This window comes from Pelodiscus sinensis, chromosome 31, assembly GCF_049634645.1.
Source record: "Pelodiscus sinensis isolate JC-2024 chromosome 31, ASM4963464v1, whole genome shotgun sequence".
Taxonomy (NCBI): Eukaryota; Metazoa; Chordata; order Testudines; family Trionychidae; genus Pelodiscus; species Pelodiscus sinensis.
The window spans coordinates 9,267,389-9,279,648 of NC_134741.1; the positions used below are offsets into that span (position 1 = coordinate 9,267,389).

The 12,260-nt window shown below is 52.9% G+C and overlaps 1 protein-coding gene and 7 non-coding genes across 8 annotated transcripts in view; 6 read left to right on the plus strand and 2 right to left on the minus strand.

Annotated features, from left to right (window-relative positions):
- The window catches only part of LOC142821521 (uncharacterized), a 414,847-nt gene that overhangs the window by 331,347 nt on the left and 71,240 nt on the right, over positions 1 to 12,260 (plus strand).
- On the plus strand, positions 1,108 to 1,181 carry TRNAI-AAU (transfer RNA isoleucine (anticodon AAU)). Its single transcript has one exon. It is a non-coding gene; the product is annotated as a tRNA-Ile (tRNA).
- Positions 4,270 to 4,342, plus strand: TRNAR-CCU (transfer RNA arginine (anticodon CCU)). Its single transcript has one exon. It is a non-coding gene; the product is annotated as a tRNA-Arg (tRNA).
- TRNAG-UCC (transfer RNA glycine (anticodon UCC)) lies at positions 6,383 to 6,454 on the minus strand. Its single transcript has one exon. It is a non-coding gene; the product is annotated as a tRNA-Gly (tRNA).
- On the plus strand, positions 8,348 to 8,429 carry TRNAS-AGA (transfer RNA serine (anticodon AGA)). Its single transcript has one exon. It is a non-coding gene; the product is annotated as a tRNA-Ser (tRNA).
- TRNAF-GAA (transfer RNA phenylalanine (anticodon GAA)) lies at positions 9,463 to 9,536 on the minus strand. The gene has a single exon. It is a non-coding gene; the product is annotated as a tRNA-Phe (tRNA).
- On the plus strand, positions 10,993 to 11,065 carry TRNAK-CUU (transfer RNA lysine (anticodon CUU)). Its single transcript has one exon. It is a non-coding gene; the product is annotated as a tRNA-Lys (tRNA).
- TRNAV-UAC (transfer RNA valine (anticodon UAC)) lies at positions 11,510 to 11,582 on the plus strand. The gene has a single exon. It is a non-coding gene; the product is annotated as a tRNA-Val (tRNA).

The window sequence follows — 12,260 nt, forward strand, 5'->3', positions numbered from 1 at the left end:
GGGGCAGAGGAACCCAGCAGCACAGGGGTGTCACAGGCGCTTCACCCGCAGAAGGACCCTTGAGTGATCCAGGCAGAAACGCCGCGTCTCGCTCCCTGCAGCTCCCCTTGCTGCCCTGGCAGGCGCTGCCCCTTCTCCCACCGGCCTGGGCCTGGCCTCCCTCCCCCGCCCGGCACCACAGAAAGCCCCTTGGCGTGAGCCTGGGCAAGCCAGAGGCCTCAGGCCTGTCCCCTCTGAGGGGCTTGTGCCTCGGCCTCCTCTGCCCTTGGTGCCGGCTCTCCCGGCTGCCCCTGAGCGCTGCTGGCCAAAGGAGGCAGCAAGGCAGGAGAGGGGGGAGGAGCAAGTCCCACTGAGGCCGACAGCTCGGGCTCAAGCCTCCAGCCCCAGCCCAAAACCTTCAGCCGGGCCCGTGTGGCTCCCTCCTGCCCCCGCACACGCTCACAGGGGGAAACGTGCCCCATGTTCCATCCCCGCGCCAGGCCTGGGCGACGGGCTCAGCCCTCGAGCAGCCCACAGGGCCTGTGAGGGACGGACTGAGAGCAGGGCCCCACTGACACCCCCTGTCCTGCCCCACTGGCCTGAGTGCGGCGCTGGCACGGGACAGGCAGGAACGGCAGCCGGGGAGAAAGCAGCTTGGACTGATGGGCGAGTCTCACTTGCTGACCAGACTCCCGGGCCCTAGGCTCTGGGGCCAGCCCCCCGTTGGGGGGCTCTTGCCCTGGCACTGGTCAAAAAGCCCACCTGGGCAAAGCAGCCCCAGGCACCTTCCATAGCTCAGCTGGCAGAGCAGAGGCCTGTAGCGGGTGCTCGGCAAGTGCCCTTAGGTGGCTGATTCAACTCCAGCTGAAAGGAGAGATTCTTCTCCCTCCCCCTGGCTGCAGGCCCGGCCTTAGGACCAGGTGGCTGCCTTGGGTCTGTCCCTTTGGGGCCTGGTGCTACAATTGACAGAAAGGTTTTGGGTACCAGCTGCCAATCAAATGTCTTGGGCTGCACAGACCTTGAGTCATGGCAAGAGCTGGAGGGGAATGGGGAATGGCTGCACTTTGGAATGGGAAGGGGGTGTCTGGCACCATAAAGTAGAACAATTTCATGCCCCTTTTAAAGGAGGGCACCATGGCTTAGTTGGCTAAAGTGCCTGCTTAATAAGCAGGAGATCCTGGGTTCAACTCCCAGTGGTGCCTTGTTGCCAGCCCAGTGGGTCTTTTCTTCCCACCATTCTTCAACATGTATCTGGAGTTGGTTTTACCTTCAGTTGAGCTTGGTGGTGCCCTCACAGTGGGAGTAGGATAGTAGCAAAGAGCAGGAGGTGCCCTAGGGGTTTGATTTAGTGCAGCTTAGCTAGATTTGCTAAATCAAGCTCTGGAAGATGGATTGCAGCAGCAATCTCCACCTGAGTGAAGACATGGCCTAATGGTGCAATTAGTTAGAAGCCGACACTAACAGCCCCACTGCTGGTGACTCACAGAGGCTACATCTACAATAGAAGTTTTCTCCTTAAAAAATATGTTAATGAGGGACTCAATTGCATGAGTCACAATCTCATTTGCATATTTTCAGCCAATGGGCTTGTGGTGCAAAAACAAGTAGTGTGAACGTTTTTTTGCACAAAGCCCCTTTTTTCACAAGATTCTTATGCCCCCCAAAAAGAGGTATCCTGATCTTGCAGAAAAAGGGGGTTTTGCACAAAAAGAAAACTTCCACACTGCTTGTTTTTGCACAACAACCTCAGTGCAAAATCAGTTTGCCAGAAAATATGCAAATAAGATCATGACTCATGCAAATGAGACCCTCGTTAGCACCTTTTTTGCTGAGGAAATCCGTAGTGTAGACATAGCCGGAGATTCTGGTGCTGATCATGCAATAGAAGCACATTATGTTCAAACAGCTGCCATGTGAATGTACCTGAAAGTCACAAGGATCAATGATCTGTGTGAAAGGCAGGTGGCCAGTAATTAGAGCCCCATGGATGTTGTGTGCATAAGGGATGGTAGGAATGTGCACCGGGCAGTCTGATAACGGTGTTTAGTGTGTGTTTGTAACAGGCTCCTGCCCATCTCCGGTAGATTTGGGCACCTCCTCCACCAATTGCAATACACACTAGGCCGTTCCTCCCCAGCTGGGTGTGGTTCTTGTTCTTCTGCACAGCACAGCCCGTAGAGACCAGGGACCTGCCACTGGGCTTCCAAATCACACCCTTGTCGAATGGATGGAAACAGAAACCAGACACACAGCGGGTTTGAGCTGGCTCCAACTGAGGGACGGGTTTGCCTGGTTTATGGGCATTGGCACAGGACAGCAGTAAGGGTTTGTATTCATTTATAGAATCCAAAAAATAGAAACCTAGAATGTAATGGAATTGGAGAGATAAATATTTCCATTGAATGGTCAGTTGGATTTGAAGTAACACTCATATAATTTGTAGTCTATCACTGAGCTACTCTCCCTGATGTTTGCATTGAGTTGAGAAGGGGACAAGAGGCTTTTGCAGCCCACACACCCCTGGGCCTGTCTCCATCACTTCTGCCTCTTCCAGGTGAAGGGAGGCCGCTGGGCCCAGCATCTTTCTACCCAACCAGGGCCGGCTTTTGGGGAGAGGGAGGGGCCACTGGAGCTGCTTGGTCCCCTGGCTGTGTCCATGGGGAGGTGGCTCTGCTGAAAGCCAGACTGGTTTTCCTATTGTTAGGCAGGACCCTGCAACCCATGTTCTCTCCTGCTTTTGTAGCCTCTGTTGCCTTCTGCAGGTGTCCCTTCTGATGGGACAGGCATGTTCTTCTCAGGGTCTGGGTACCATGTTGCCCTAGGAAGGGGTGTGGCCAAAACACAGGCTTTGCTGTGATCAGGATTTGAACCTGCACAGGAAAACCCTATTGGATTTTATAACGCCAACGCCTCAACCACTTGGCCATCACAACTCTAAGTAACAGTATGCCAGGTAATACCATTAACTCACAAACATCCCACTCTCCCTACCTTTAATATCATCAATTCACAGACACTTACCTTCCTTCCTCCCCCTCCCCCGCATCCCCCTTCTGTTCTGCAATGTGATTTGTCCTTTTCATATTTGTTCATTTTTTTAATTGTATCCTTTGGTATATATGGTTGTGACTACTTTCTTCCACTATTTGATCTGAGGAAGTGGGTCTGGCCCACGAAAGCTCATCATCTAATAAACCATCTTGTTAGTCTTTAAAGTGCTACATTGTCCTGCAGTATGCCAGGGAAACTCATAAATAATCTCAGTGCCCAGGCCTGATGTCACCTGACCCACAGAATTTACTCAGCAAACCATTTCACCGGTCATGCAGAGGAGTCCTGGCTGTTCTGGTCTGAGGCTGGCTTAGAGGTGAGTTCTGCTTCCAGCTCTCCCTCCTCCTTCTTGGTCTTCTTCCTTCCTTTCCCTCCTTCTTCCTCTTCTCGTTTCCCCTTTTCCTTCTTCTCCCTGGTCTCCTTGGACCCCAGTTTATATAGTGAAAATTGAGTCCTACTTAACCAATTATTTTAATATGATTTTACTAACCAAAGCTAACATACTATTATGATTTACCTAACCAATCACACTCCACCACCTTTGTTGATTTTCCCCCAGCAAAATTAATGATACAGCCGACAGAAACAGCTACAATCCAGACAGCGATCACACAGACAAACAATAGGAAAGTGAAGAGAATTATCATAGAGTTCAAGCGGAAACCTCACAAAGGAGATTCCAGGCAGCCAGGCCATGGGGGTCTCTGAAATTGCCCCTGTCCTGCCTGGCTGTTGCCAAGGTTGCTCTGTGAGGTCACTGCCTCTCAGCCAATAAGCTGAGGTGCTGTAAAAGTTCCTTGTGATGTCACTGCTGCTTTGCAGGCTCATATCCTGCCCCTGGCCAGCCCCTTGGCATGTGTGAGCTGCTCCCCCTCACTCAGGGCTGGTTCTGGGGCTCAAGCAGGGAACATCAGAGGCTGCTCAGGGGGCCACATTGCTAGGCCAGGGGCCCTCCTGTGGGGCTGTGAGTGTTGCTGTCCCGGCTGTACAGACAGGGCCATAGAGCCTCAGGAGGCTGCAGCGGTGGGAGACACTTCCCTGGTTTCAGGAGGGAGATGAGACGTCAAGGCCCATGACTCGGAGCCAGCTACAGATACCCATGGAAAGCTGATTTTCAGAGGGGTGTGATCAGCTCTTCCTGTGTATCTGGCTTCTTCAAAGGGGCTTAATCAGGAGCTAAAAGTTGAAGAAGGGAGATTTAGAAGGGAGAATTTCTTTCCCTGACAGTCTGTTCTGTGTGCCCCAGTGGCCTAATGGACAAGGCACTGGCCTCCTGAGCCAGGGATTGTGGGTTCAAGTCCCATCTGGGGTGATAGTTTCTCTCACTGGCAAAGAGTTTACATTCCTCTAGTCTCTGAAACAATTAGTGTGGATGCTCCACAGTTGCTCTCTCCTTCTCTGCAGAAGTTGTTCAGACCCTGTACTAGCAAATGCTGGTGTAAGATGCAGTTCTGAGTGCTAAAAGCCCAGGTATTCAACGTCAGAATGAAGAGGCACATTTTACTCTAGAAGGCCCAGGAGTGACAGCCTGTGGCAGAGCAGGGTCTGTCTGGAGACAAAGTGGACCTGAGGATGAGAAGGCCCATAAGAGGCAGAGACTCCAGAGCAGTGGGGTGGTTAGTTATTTGGTCTGGTAAAAGGACAGAAAATCCCCAGGCCCTGAGCATGGTGCGGGTGAAGCCCATGGGGCAGTTTGCCTGGTGGGGTTTGCAGCGTGGAGAAGCTGTGAAGCTCTGTGAGTGGATAAGGTCCCTGGCTGAGCTGCGCCACCAGCCTTGTGTGCGACTCAAACTGTCCCTCGTCCCCTTTTGTGTGTCTGTTGCGCTTCCAGCTTCTTTCCTCAGGTATGTTCATCCGGCAAAGACCCCAGCAGGGATCTTGTATCTTCCTTTGTGCAGCTCAGCCACAGACACAGCCAGGGCTGGAAGGAAATTGCTGCACTTTGGGAGTCAAAGGTGTTGTCTGGGACCACAGAGCAGTTTCACCCAATAGCTTGAGGGGGGCACCGTGGCTTAGCTTGCTCGTTCTAAACAGAAGAGCCTGGGTTCAACTCCCAGTGGTGCCTTGTTGCTTCCTTTGCTCACATTTTCCCAGGTCCTTCTGGGACACAGAAGAGGCCTCCCCTGGCCACCCATGGAACTGCTGGGCTGACCCAGGGCCTGAAAGGGGCTGTGGCTGCTGCCAACAGGGAAGAAGCTGGGAGGTAAGATGCTGATAGGAAGAGATTCCAGCTGCCTCTTTGCCCTGGGTCTCAGTACACCATGCCAGCCAGCAGCCACCTTGACCAAATGTCAAACCAGCTGGACTAGCCACCCCACATCACAGTGAGTCGCTAGTGGCCCTGTCAGAGAAGAGCCATTGGCAGCTGCAGAGACATCCCTTCAGCTGCCGGACACGCCTTTCTAAAAGGGCTATTTGTGAGCTGTGTTTGGGTTGGCTGGCTAGTAAAATTGGTTAGTGCATGAAGCTAGTAATGCCAAGGTTCAAGCCCTGTGCTGGCCACAGATATGTTTGCTGTGGTTACTGTTCTACTCCTGTCTCCCTCCTTTAGCTGCCTGCTATGGACAGGGAAAGAGAAATAGGCACAAGACTGTGAGCTTTTCAGGAAATAGGCCAGAAAACTGGTAAGAGGAGGCTCCAGCCTGCACAGACCCAGTGGCTAAAAGGCCCTTGGCCTGGCTGGCTTCCCCCAATAGCAGGGAAAACTCTTCTCTTCCCTCTATTGTGGGGCTACTCATGGGCCTGCTGGCTCAGCTGTTTAGAGCTTGATGCTAATAATGTCCAGGTCACGGGTACAAGCCCCATGCAGACCCCACAACAGCCAAATTAGTTTTGTTTGAGCTGCTCCCCACGAAAAGCCGTGAGAGGGAGCCCTTGGCTGTGGGACCCACTTGTGCCTGTTGTTCAGGGTTAAATAAGATCTCCCCCAGGAGGTTGCCTGTTCCCTTCCCACCTTGCATTGGCTGGGGATCAAATCAAGCAAGGGGCAGCAAACGCCAGGCACCATCATAGTCTGGGCCACAGACAATGACCCTCTTGGAGCTGTGATCCCAGGAGGAGTCTCTGCAGGCCCTGCAGTCCATGCGCAGGAATGCCGACATTTTTGGCCAAATGGCCAATGGTCTAGCAAAGAAAGGCCACCTCCCTCCTACCCCCGCATCCTACCAAGTCAGAGCCAAGGTCAAGGAATTGCGGCAGGGGTATGTGAGGGAGGAACCACATTACTGTGCATGCTCCCGGAGAGAATGAAGAGCGGTGAGAGGCAGCCTGCAGCTGCAGAACCCATTTGTGCCTGTTTTTTCAGGGTTCAAATAAAAGCTCAGCAAAGTGCTTTGATGCTCCCTCTTTACATTGCATTGGCTGGGAATCGAACCCAGGTCAACTGCTTGGAAGGCAGCTATGCTCACCACTATACCACCAATGCCTGCCTGCAAAGTTGCTGGGAAAATTTGTGAGGAAATCCTACATCTGCCATGAGGCTAGCCAGAGGCGAGAGGGTGCCTGTGTGGTTTGGGTAAAGCAGAACTTCTTGGCTATTAGGCAAAGACGAGAAGTGGTGAAGCTGGGGGAGTGGTTGCCCTGCACTCTCCGTGGTGTGAGGAGCCGGGCAGGAGAGGAGTCCCAGAGGTTGTTGGGTGGGAGAGTAGAGTTTATCAGACTTTGGGCTAAGCTCTAGAGCAACCAAGGGAGAGGTGGGGAAGTGACTTCTGGATACTCTGTGTGGCCCAGGGATGCGGATCAAGAGCCGTCCTTGTGTTTTTTGCCGTAAAGTGTTGTTTCTGGGTCCTTTGCCTAAGATCGAGCACGTCTGCCTTTTGGAGAGTCATGTCACAGGCACAAGCCCCCAGAGACCCCTCCAGGGACACATCACAGGACCAAGCAGGGGGCAGCAAACACCAGGCACTGTCAGTGTCTGGGCCAGAGATAAAGACCCTCTTGGAGCTGTGATCCGAGGGGGAGTCTCTGCAGGCCCGGCAGTCCAGGTGGACGAATGCAACATTTATAAACATAAAAACATCAGAACGGCTGTACTGGGTCAGACCAAAGGTCCGTCTAGCCCAGTGTCCTGTCTGCCGACAGTGGCCAGCACCAGGTGCCCCAGAGGGAGTGGACCGAAGACAACGATCAAGCGATTTGTCTCCTGCCATCCCTTTCCAGCCTCTGACAAACAGAGGCCAGGGACACCATTTTATCCCCTGGCTAATAGCTTTTATGGACCTAACCTCCATGAAATTATCTAACATATGGCCCAATGGCTGATGGCCTTGCAGAGAAAGGCCACCTCCCCCCTCCTGCATCCTAGACCAAGTCAGACCCAAGGTCAACGAATTGCGGGAGGGGTATGCGAGGGCCCGTGAGGACAGGTCCCGCTCTGGGGAAGCACTGCAGCACTGTGCATACTGTGAGGAACTGGACTGAATCCCGGGGTGTGGGGAGCCCCTGTCTCCAGGGATAGTTGTGGAGTCTGGGATGGAGACACCTGGGAAGCAGCGGCTGCAGCTTCAGGATGACAATGCTGATGTCCTGCAGCTCCAGGGGATGCAGGAGGACTCCCAAACGTCTTCAGGTAGCGGGGAGGGAACATCAGGTGAGTGCTGGGAGGTTGCAACACACAGGACATGTTGACACTTGCAGTCTCCTTCAGGAGAGGGATGCAAATGGAGACATTCAAAATTGTAAATGAAACCGGGATTTAAATATCCTGCGCTACATTTGCATAATCGTGTCCGGGTGCTGTTTCAAAATACTTTATTATGAAATAAAAAACACTGTTTAGATGCAGTTATTTGGGGATAAAACCCTTCTTCTGAAATAACCCTTAAACACTCCCCTCTGGTCTGGACCTAACAGCAGTGTCAGCGTTTGCTAGTCGGGGCTCTGGACAGCACCTGCGCAGAGGGAGATGGCAACTGCGGGACGCCCTGGCCAACTGTCCCAATGTCTCACAGCAGAAAAGACAGCAAAAGAGGCCAATGCAAACAGCCCCCTGGCAGCGAGGAAGTCAGCATGTCGGTGGGTGGGGCAGGGAGCTGGGGGCAGATTTTGACTCTAACTAGCTGGGTGACCTTGGCCCATTCAGTGAACCTCTCCCTGTCTCCATGGCCCTGTCTGTACAGCAGGGACAGCAACACTCACAGGCCCACAGGAGGGGGCTGGTTTAATGCTTTACCCCAGGGCCCAGCAATGAGCCCCCAAACTTGCCCTGTGTGCTGGAAGCCAGGTTTGCTGTGTGAATTCTGTGGGGCGGGTGAGGTCAGGCCTGAGCACTGGGATTATTTACCAGTTTCCCTTATCCTGGGACACTGCTGACTTCACAGCTGTGGTGGCCGAGTGGTTAAGGCGTTGGACGAGAAATCCAATAGGGTTTCCCTGCGCAAGTTCAAATCCTGCTCACCGCGAGGCCTGTGTTTTGGCCACGCCCTAACCAGGGCAACAAGCTGCACAACCCCTGAGCCACTCTCCCCAACCCCAGTCAATCCCTTTCTGCGCCTTCCGAGAGAGACACAGGGCATGGTGCCTCCTTATGGGTCCCTGGGCTCTGGGGAAACTCTCAGCTCCTGCAGCCTCTGCCCTTTACCCAGCACCCCCTGGCTCAGCCCTACCCCTGGGCGCTGCCCTGCTCCAGTGTGTGATAGGAGTTGAGTGAGAGGATGGAGCATCTGGGCCTCCCCCAAAGGTCCATCCATGAAGGGCAGAAATGCTGGGGATATGATGTGGGTCACTCCTCCCGAGGTGCACCCCCCCCCCCCCGTGTTGGGAGCAAAGGTTCTAGAGAAGTATTGGAGCGGGGAGGTCTTGTTCCCTGCTCTTGCTCTGCCTTGGGCAAAGAATTAGTAACAGAATATTTGTCCAAGTTTATGTACAGAAAAAAACTGACAAGCATGTTTCTGTGGGGTAGTGGTTATCGTGTTTGCTTAATTTGCAAAAGGCTCCTGGTTCAAAGCCAAGCAAAAAGTGGGAAAGGGGGTTCTGCTACTATTTGTGTCTCCCCAGGTAAGCACAGCCCCTGCTGCTTGGGGATAAGCCCAACTCCCAGGTTGAGTAAAGGAAGGAACAACAGGAGCCCTGCCCGAGAAAGGGAGGGGCCAGTGTGTGTGAGTGCATGGCCCAGACAGACAGCCCCAGGGTGCAAGGACAGAGCTGCTGGACATCTCTAGTGGCCCTGAGGGGGGGAGACATGGGTGCTAGCAACATGCTCATGTGGTGCCATGTTCCAGCACTGCCAACAGGGAGTGTTTTTTGTGGTGTCACCTGATTCCCCCCAACTGTAGCCCTTGTACCTGCCCTGTGGCAGGATAGAGCCCAAGGGCCAAGAGAAAGCAGGAAGAGCCCCAGGATGCAGCTCATCTCCCCTTTTCTCCTGCAGTGCAGGTTGTGAGAACAGCTCTAAGCAAAACCATCAGCTTGAAGTAATTAGCCTCTATTGGAGCATGCCAAAGCCTGGGATCGAACCAGGGAACCTTTAGATCTTCAGTCTAACGCTCTCCCCACTGAGCTACTTTGGCTGTGATAAGAGTTCTGTGTGGCCTGTAATTCTCTGTCCAGGATGTTTTGCCGCATGTCGTTGATGTGTAAAAGGGAAGTCAAATCCCCCGGAGCCATTGATTCCCCTATGAGGGGCACGTACAATATACATACATTGCTAATGCTTAGATATATTTGCTATTTGTATAGGAGTAAGACATGACAAAGGTCACGGCCTGTCACAGGTAATAACTTATAATAAGGAGACGAGGGGAAGTGAAACCAGTCTTCTGTTAAGTAGAGATATGGATAGATTCCACATCCTTTAAACTTGTGACCGGCTCAAGCAGGAAAGGAAAAAGGGAAGTATGGCTTGCCCATTGTTCAGCAAGTAGGCACTGTATTTAACCTCATTTGGAAAATTAACCTGACCTATAGGAATGCTAAATGTCAAAGATGAAGTAACCTATCATGTTAAGGCACCTAAACCAGGAAAGATGTGAACCCTATAAAAACCCCTGCCTATGAGATGTTGGGGGTCGGCTCTGCTTTGAACATTGAGTTCCTTAGCCGTACCTTGGTTGCAACCAATAAACTTGAGTTGGACCCAGCCTGAAAGTGTGATTCTCTTCTTGGGGTAAATCAGACTAGCCTCCAAGGGGACGAAACCTTGCAATTTATGCAACATCGTCATGCCCTGCCCAGGAAGGCCAGACTGGCCTTTCCACAGGGCTCCTCCCCCACAGCCCAGGGCCAAGGTTCCCTCTAAGCCAGGCCTGGGCAATACAGGCCAGCAGGCTGGATCCAGCCCATGAAGCCACCCAACATGGCAGCAAGAAGCCTCAGGCAGATTCCCTGCTCGCCCTGCCCCCACGCACAGCTGAGAGAAGGGGCTGCTGGGCCCTTTGTGTCTCTCAGCTGTAGAGGAAAAGGCTTCAGGCCTGGTCCCTGCTCCAAGCTTGTTTGTGGCCAATGGGAGCTGCCTGCTTGAAGCCCTGGCCAGTCTCCACAAGCTCTTATTCACCCAGGCGTGTGACCTGTACCCCCTGCGCGGGGAAGGGGCTGCCTGAGAAATGTGCTTGGCTGCTGGGAGTGTCTCCCAGTCAGAGCCTGCCTCTGGCACCCCAGCTTTGTGGGAGGCCAAGTAGGAAGGGGCCTCTGGAGGCTCATAGCCCCCTGGCCTGCTGTGTCTGTGGAAAGGGGGGAAGAGGACACATACCTCTCACTGGGGAACAGGGCGCATGGATCCCTCTCGTTCCTGCAGAAAATGAAACAGGTTGAGCATTTTGCAGAGAACGGACCAGTCCCTGGAGAGATGGAAATGGGGCCGTTCCTTGTGGGGAAAGAAGTGGGTGTGTCGGGAGTGGCGTTCGAGTTCAAACCTCTCCACAGACCAGAACCCCACATTAGGGGCAAGAAAGAGCCTTGAGTCAGGCAGTGGAGAACACATGGCTCCTGTTACACTGAGATGGGATATTAGGAACTTTTTTGCAAGCAGCCTGGCTAGCTCAGTTGGTAGAGCATGAGACTCTTAATCTCAGGGTCATGGGTTCAAGCCCCATGCTGGGCGGTGCCCTTCCTTAACTCACATTCTCAGCCTGTGAGCAATTGGCTCTCAGTTTTCACCAGGGTTTTAGAAAGAAAAAGTCTAGTCCTGGGGTCCAGCTTTAGTAGAACCAAAGAGAGAACCAACTGCAATTTCCATCTTCTGAGGAGAAGGGAAGAGGATTTTCTTCTCCTCAGTTCTAGCCACACATCAGCCCAGGGAGGAGAAAAAATAACCCTCCGCCTGCTGATTGTCCCCGGTTAGCTTCTGTAGCTTCACCTCCTTCCACAGCAGCTCCAGCTTTGAGCTACAAATCTCAAGGGGCTGGTGAGGAAATTAGGTGCTTCCCTGAGAACAAGAGGTGGAGTGTTCACAAGGAGCATCCCCCTCCCCTCCCTCCCCTCCAGACCAGGGTGTTAGAAAGAGCTAGAAACAGAACAGTCAGCCATGTTCCATGCCTTGAAATGTGTTTCTGTGGTGTAGTGGTTATCATGTTTGCCTTACACGCAAAAAGTCCCTGGTTCAAAACCAGGCAGAAACACAGCGTCTTCTCTTATTGCGGTGCCCAGGTAACTGCAGCTGCTGCTGACCAGCCTGTTGATGAGCCCAACGCTCATGTAACGTCAGCTGATAATGCCCCTGGGTGCCAACCTGGGGAATCCAGATAAATTAGGCCAGGCAGCTGCTTGTGCCTTGGCCTCCCTGCCCTCGGAGGCTGGTGCATTGGGCCAGCTCTGCCTACTGCCTCCCTTGTGTGACTTGCCCAGTGTAACAGGCCAAATGTCGGAAAAGCCTCTTCCAAAAAAAAAAAAAAAAAGAAGCAGAAGAAAAAGCTGCACAAACTGGGTTTTGAAGTTTGCGTAGCTTTTCCCAGAAGAGCAGTGTAGGGCAGACATAGCCTGAGTGTTGCTCATCACTGGTAGGAGACAGGGAGGGATAAAAAGATCTAATGGCACCTGAAGCCTTTCAGAACAACTCCCAGTCCCAGCCACAAGAACCAGCCCTTCCCTCCATCCTCACTGGGGTCTGCTGGGAACTGTCTGGACTCAAGCCCACCCCAGTTTCACCCTAAGGATTGCCTGTTCTGTAAAAGCTGCGCCCTGGAAATGAGAAAGCAGCTAAAGTGAGACTCATGGGACTTGAACCCACAAACTTTGAATGTCTAGCGGGGCTCACATGAATCACTGCAGCTTAAAATAGTGATAGAAAAGTAACCATG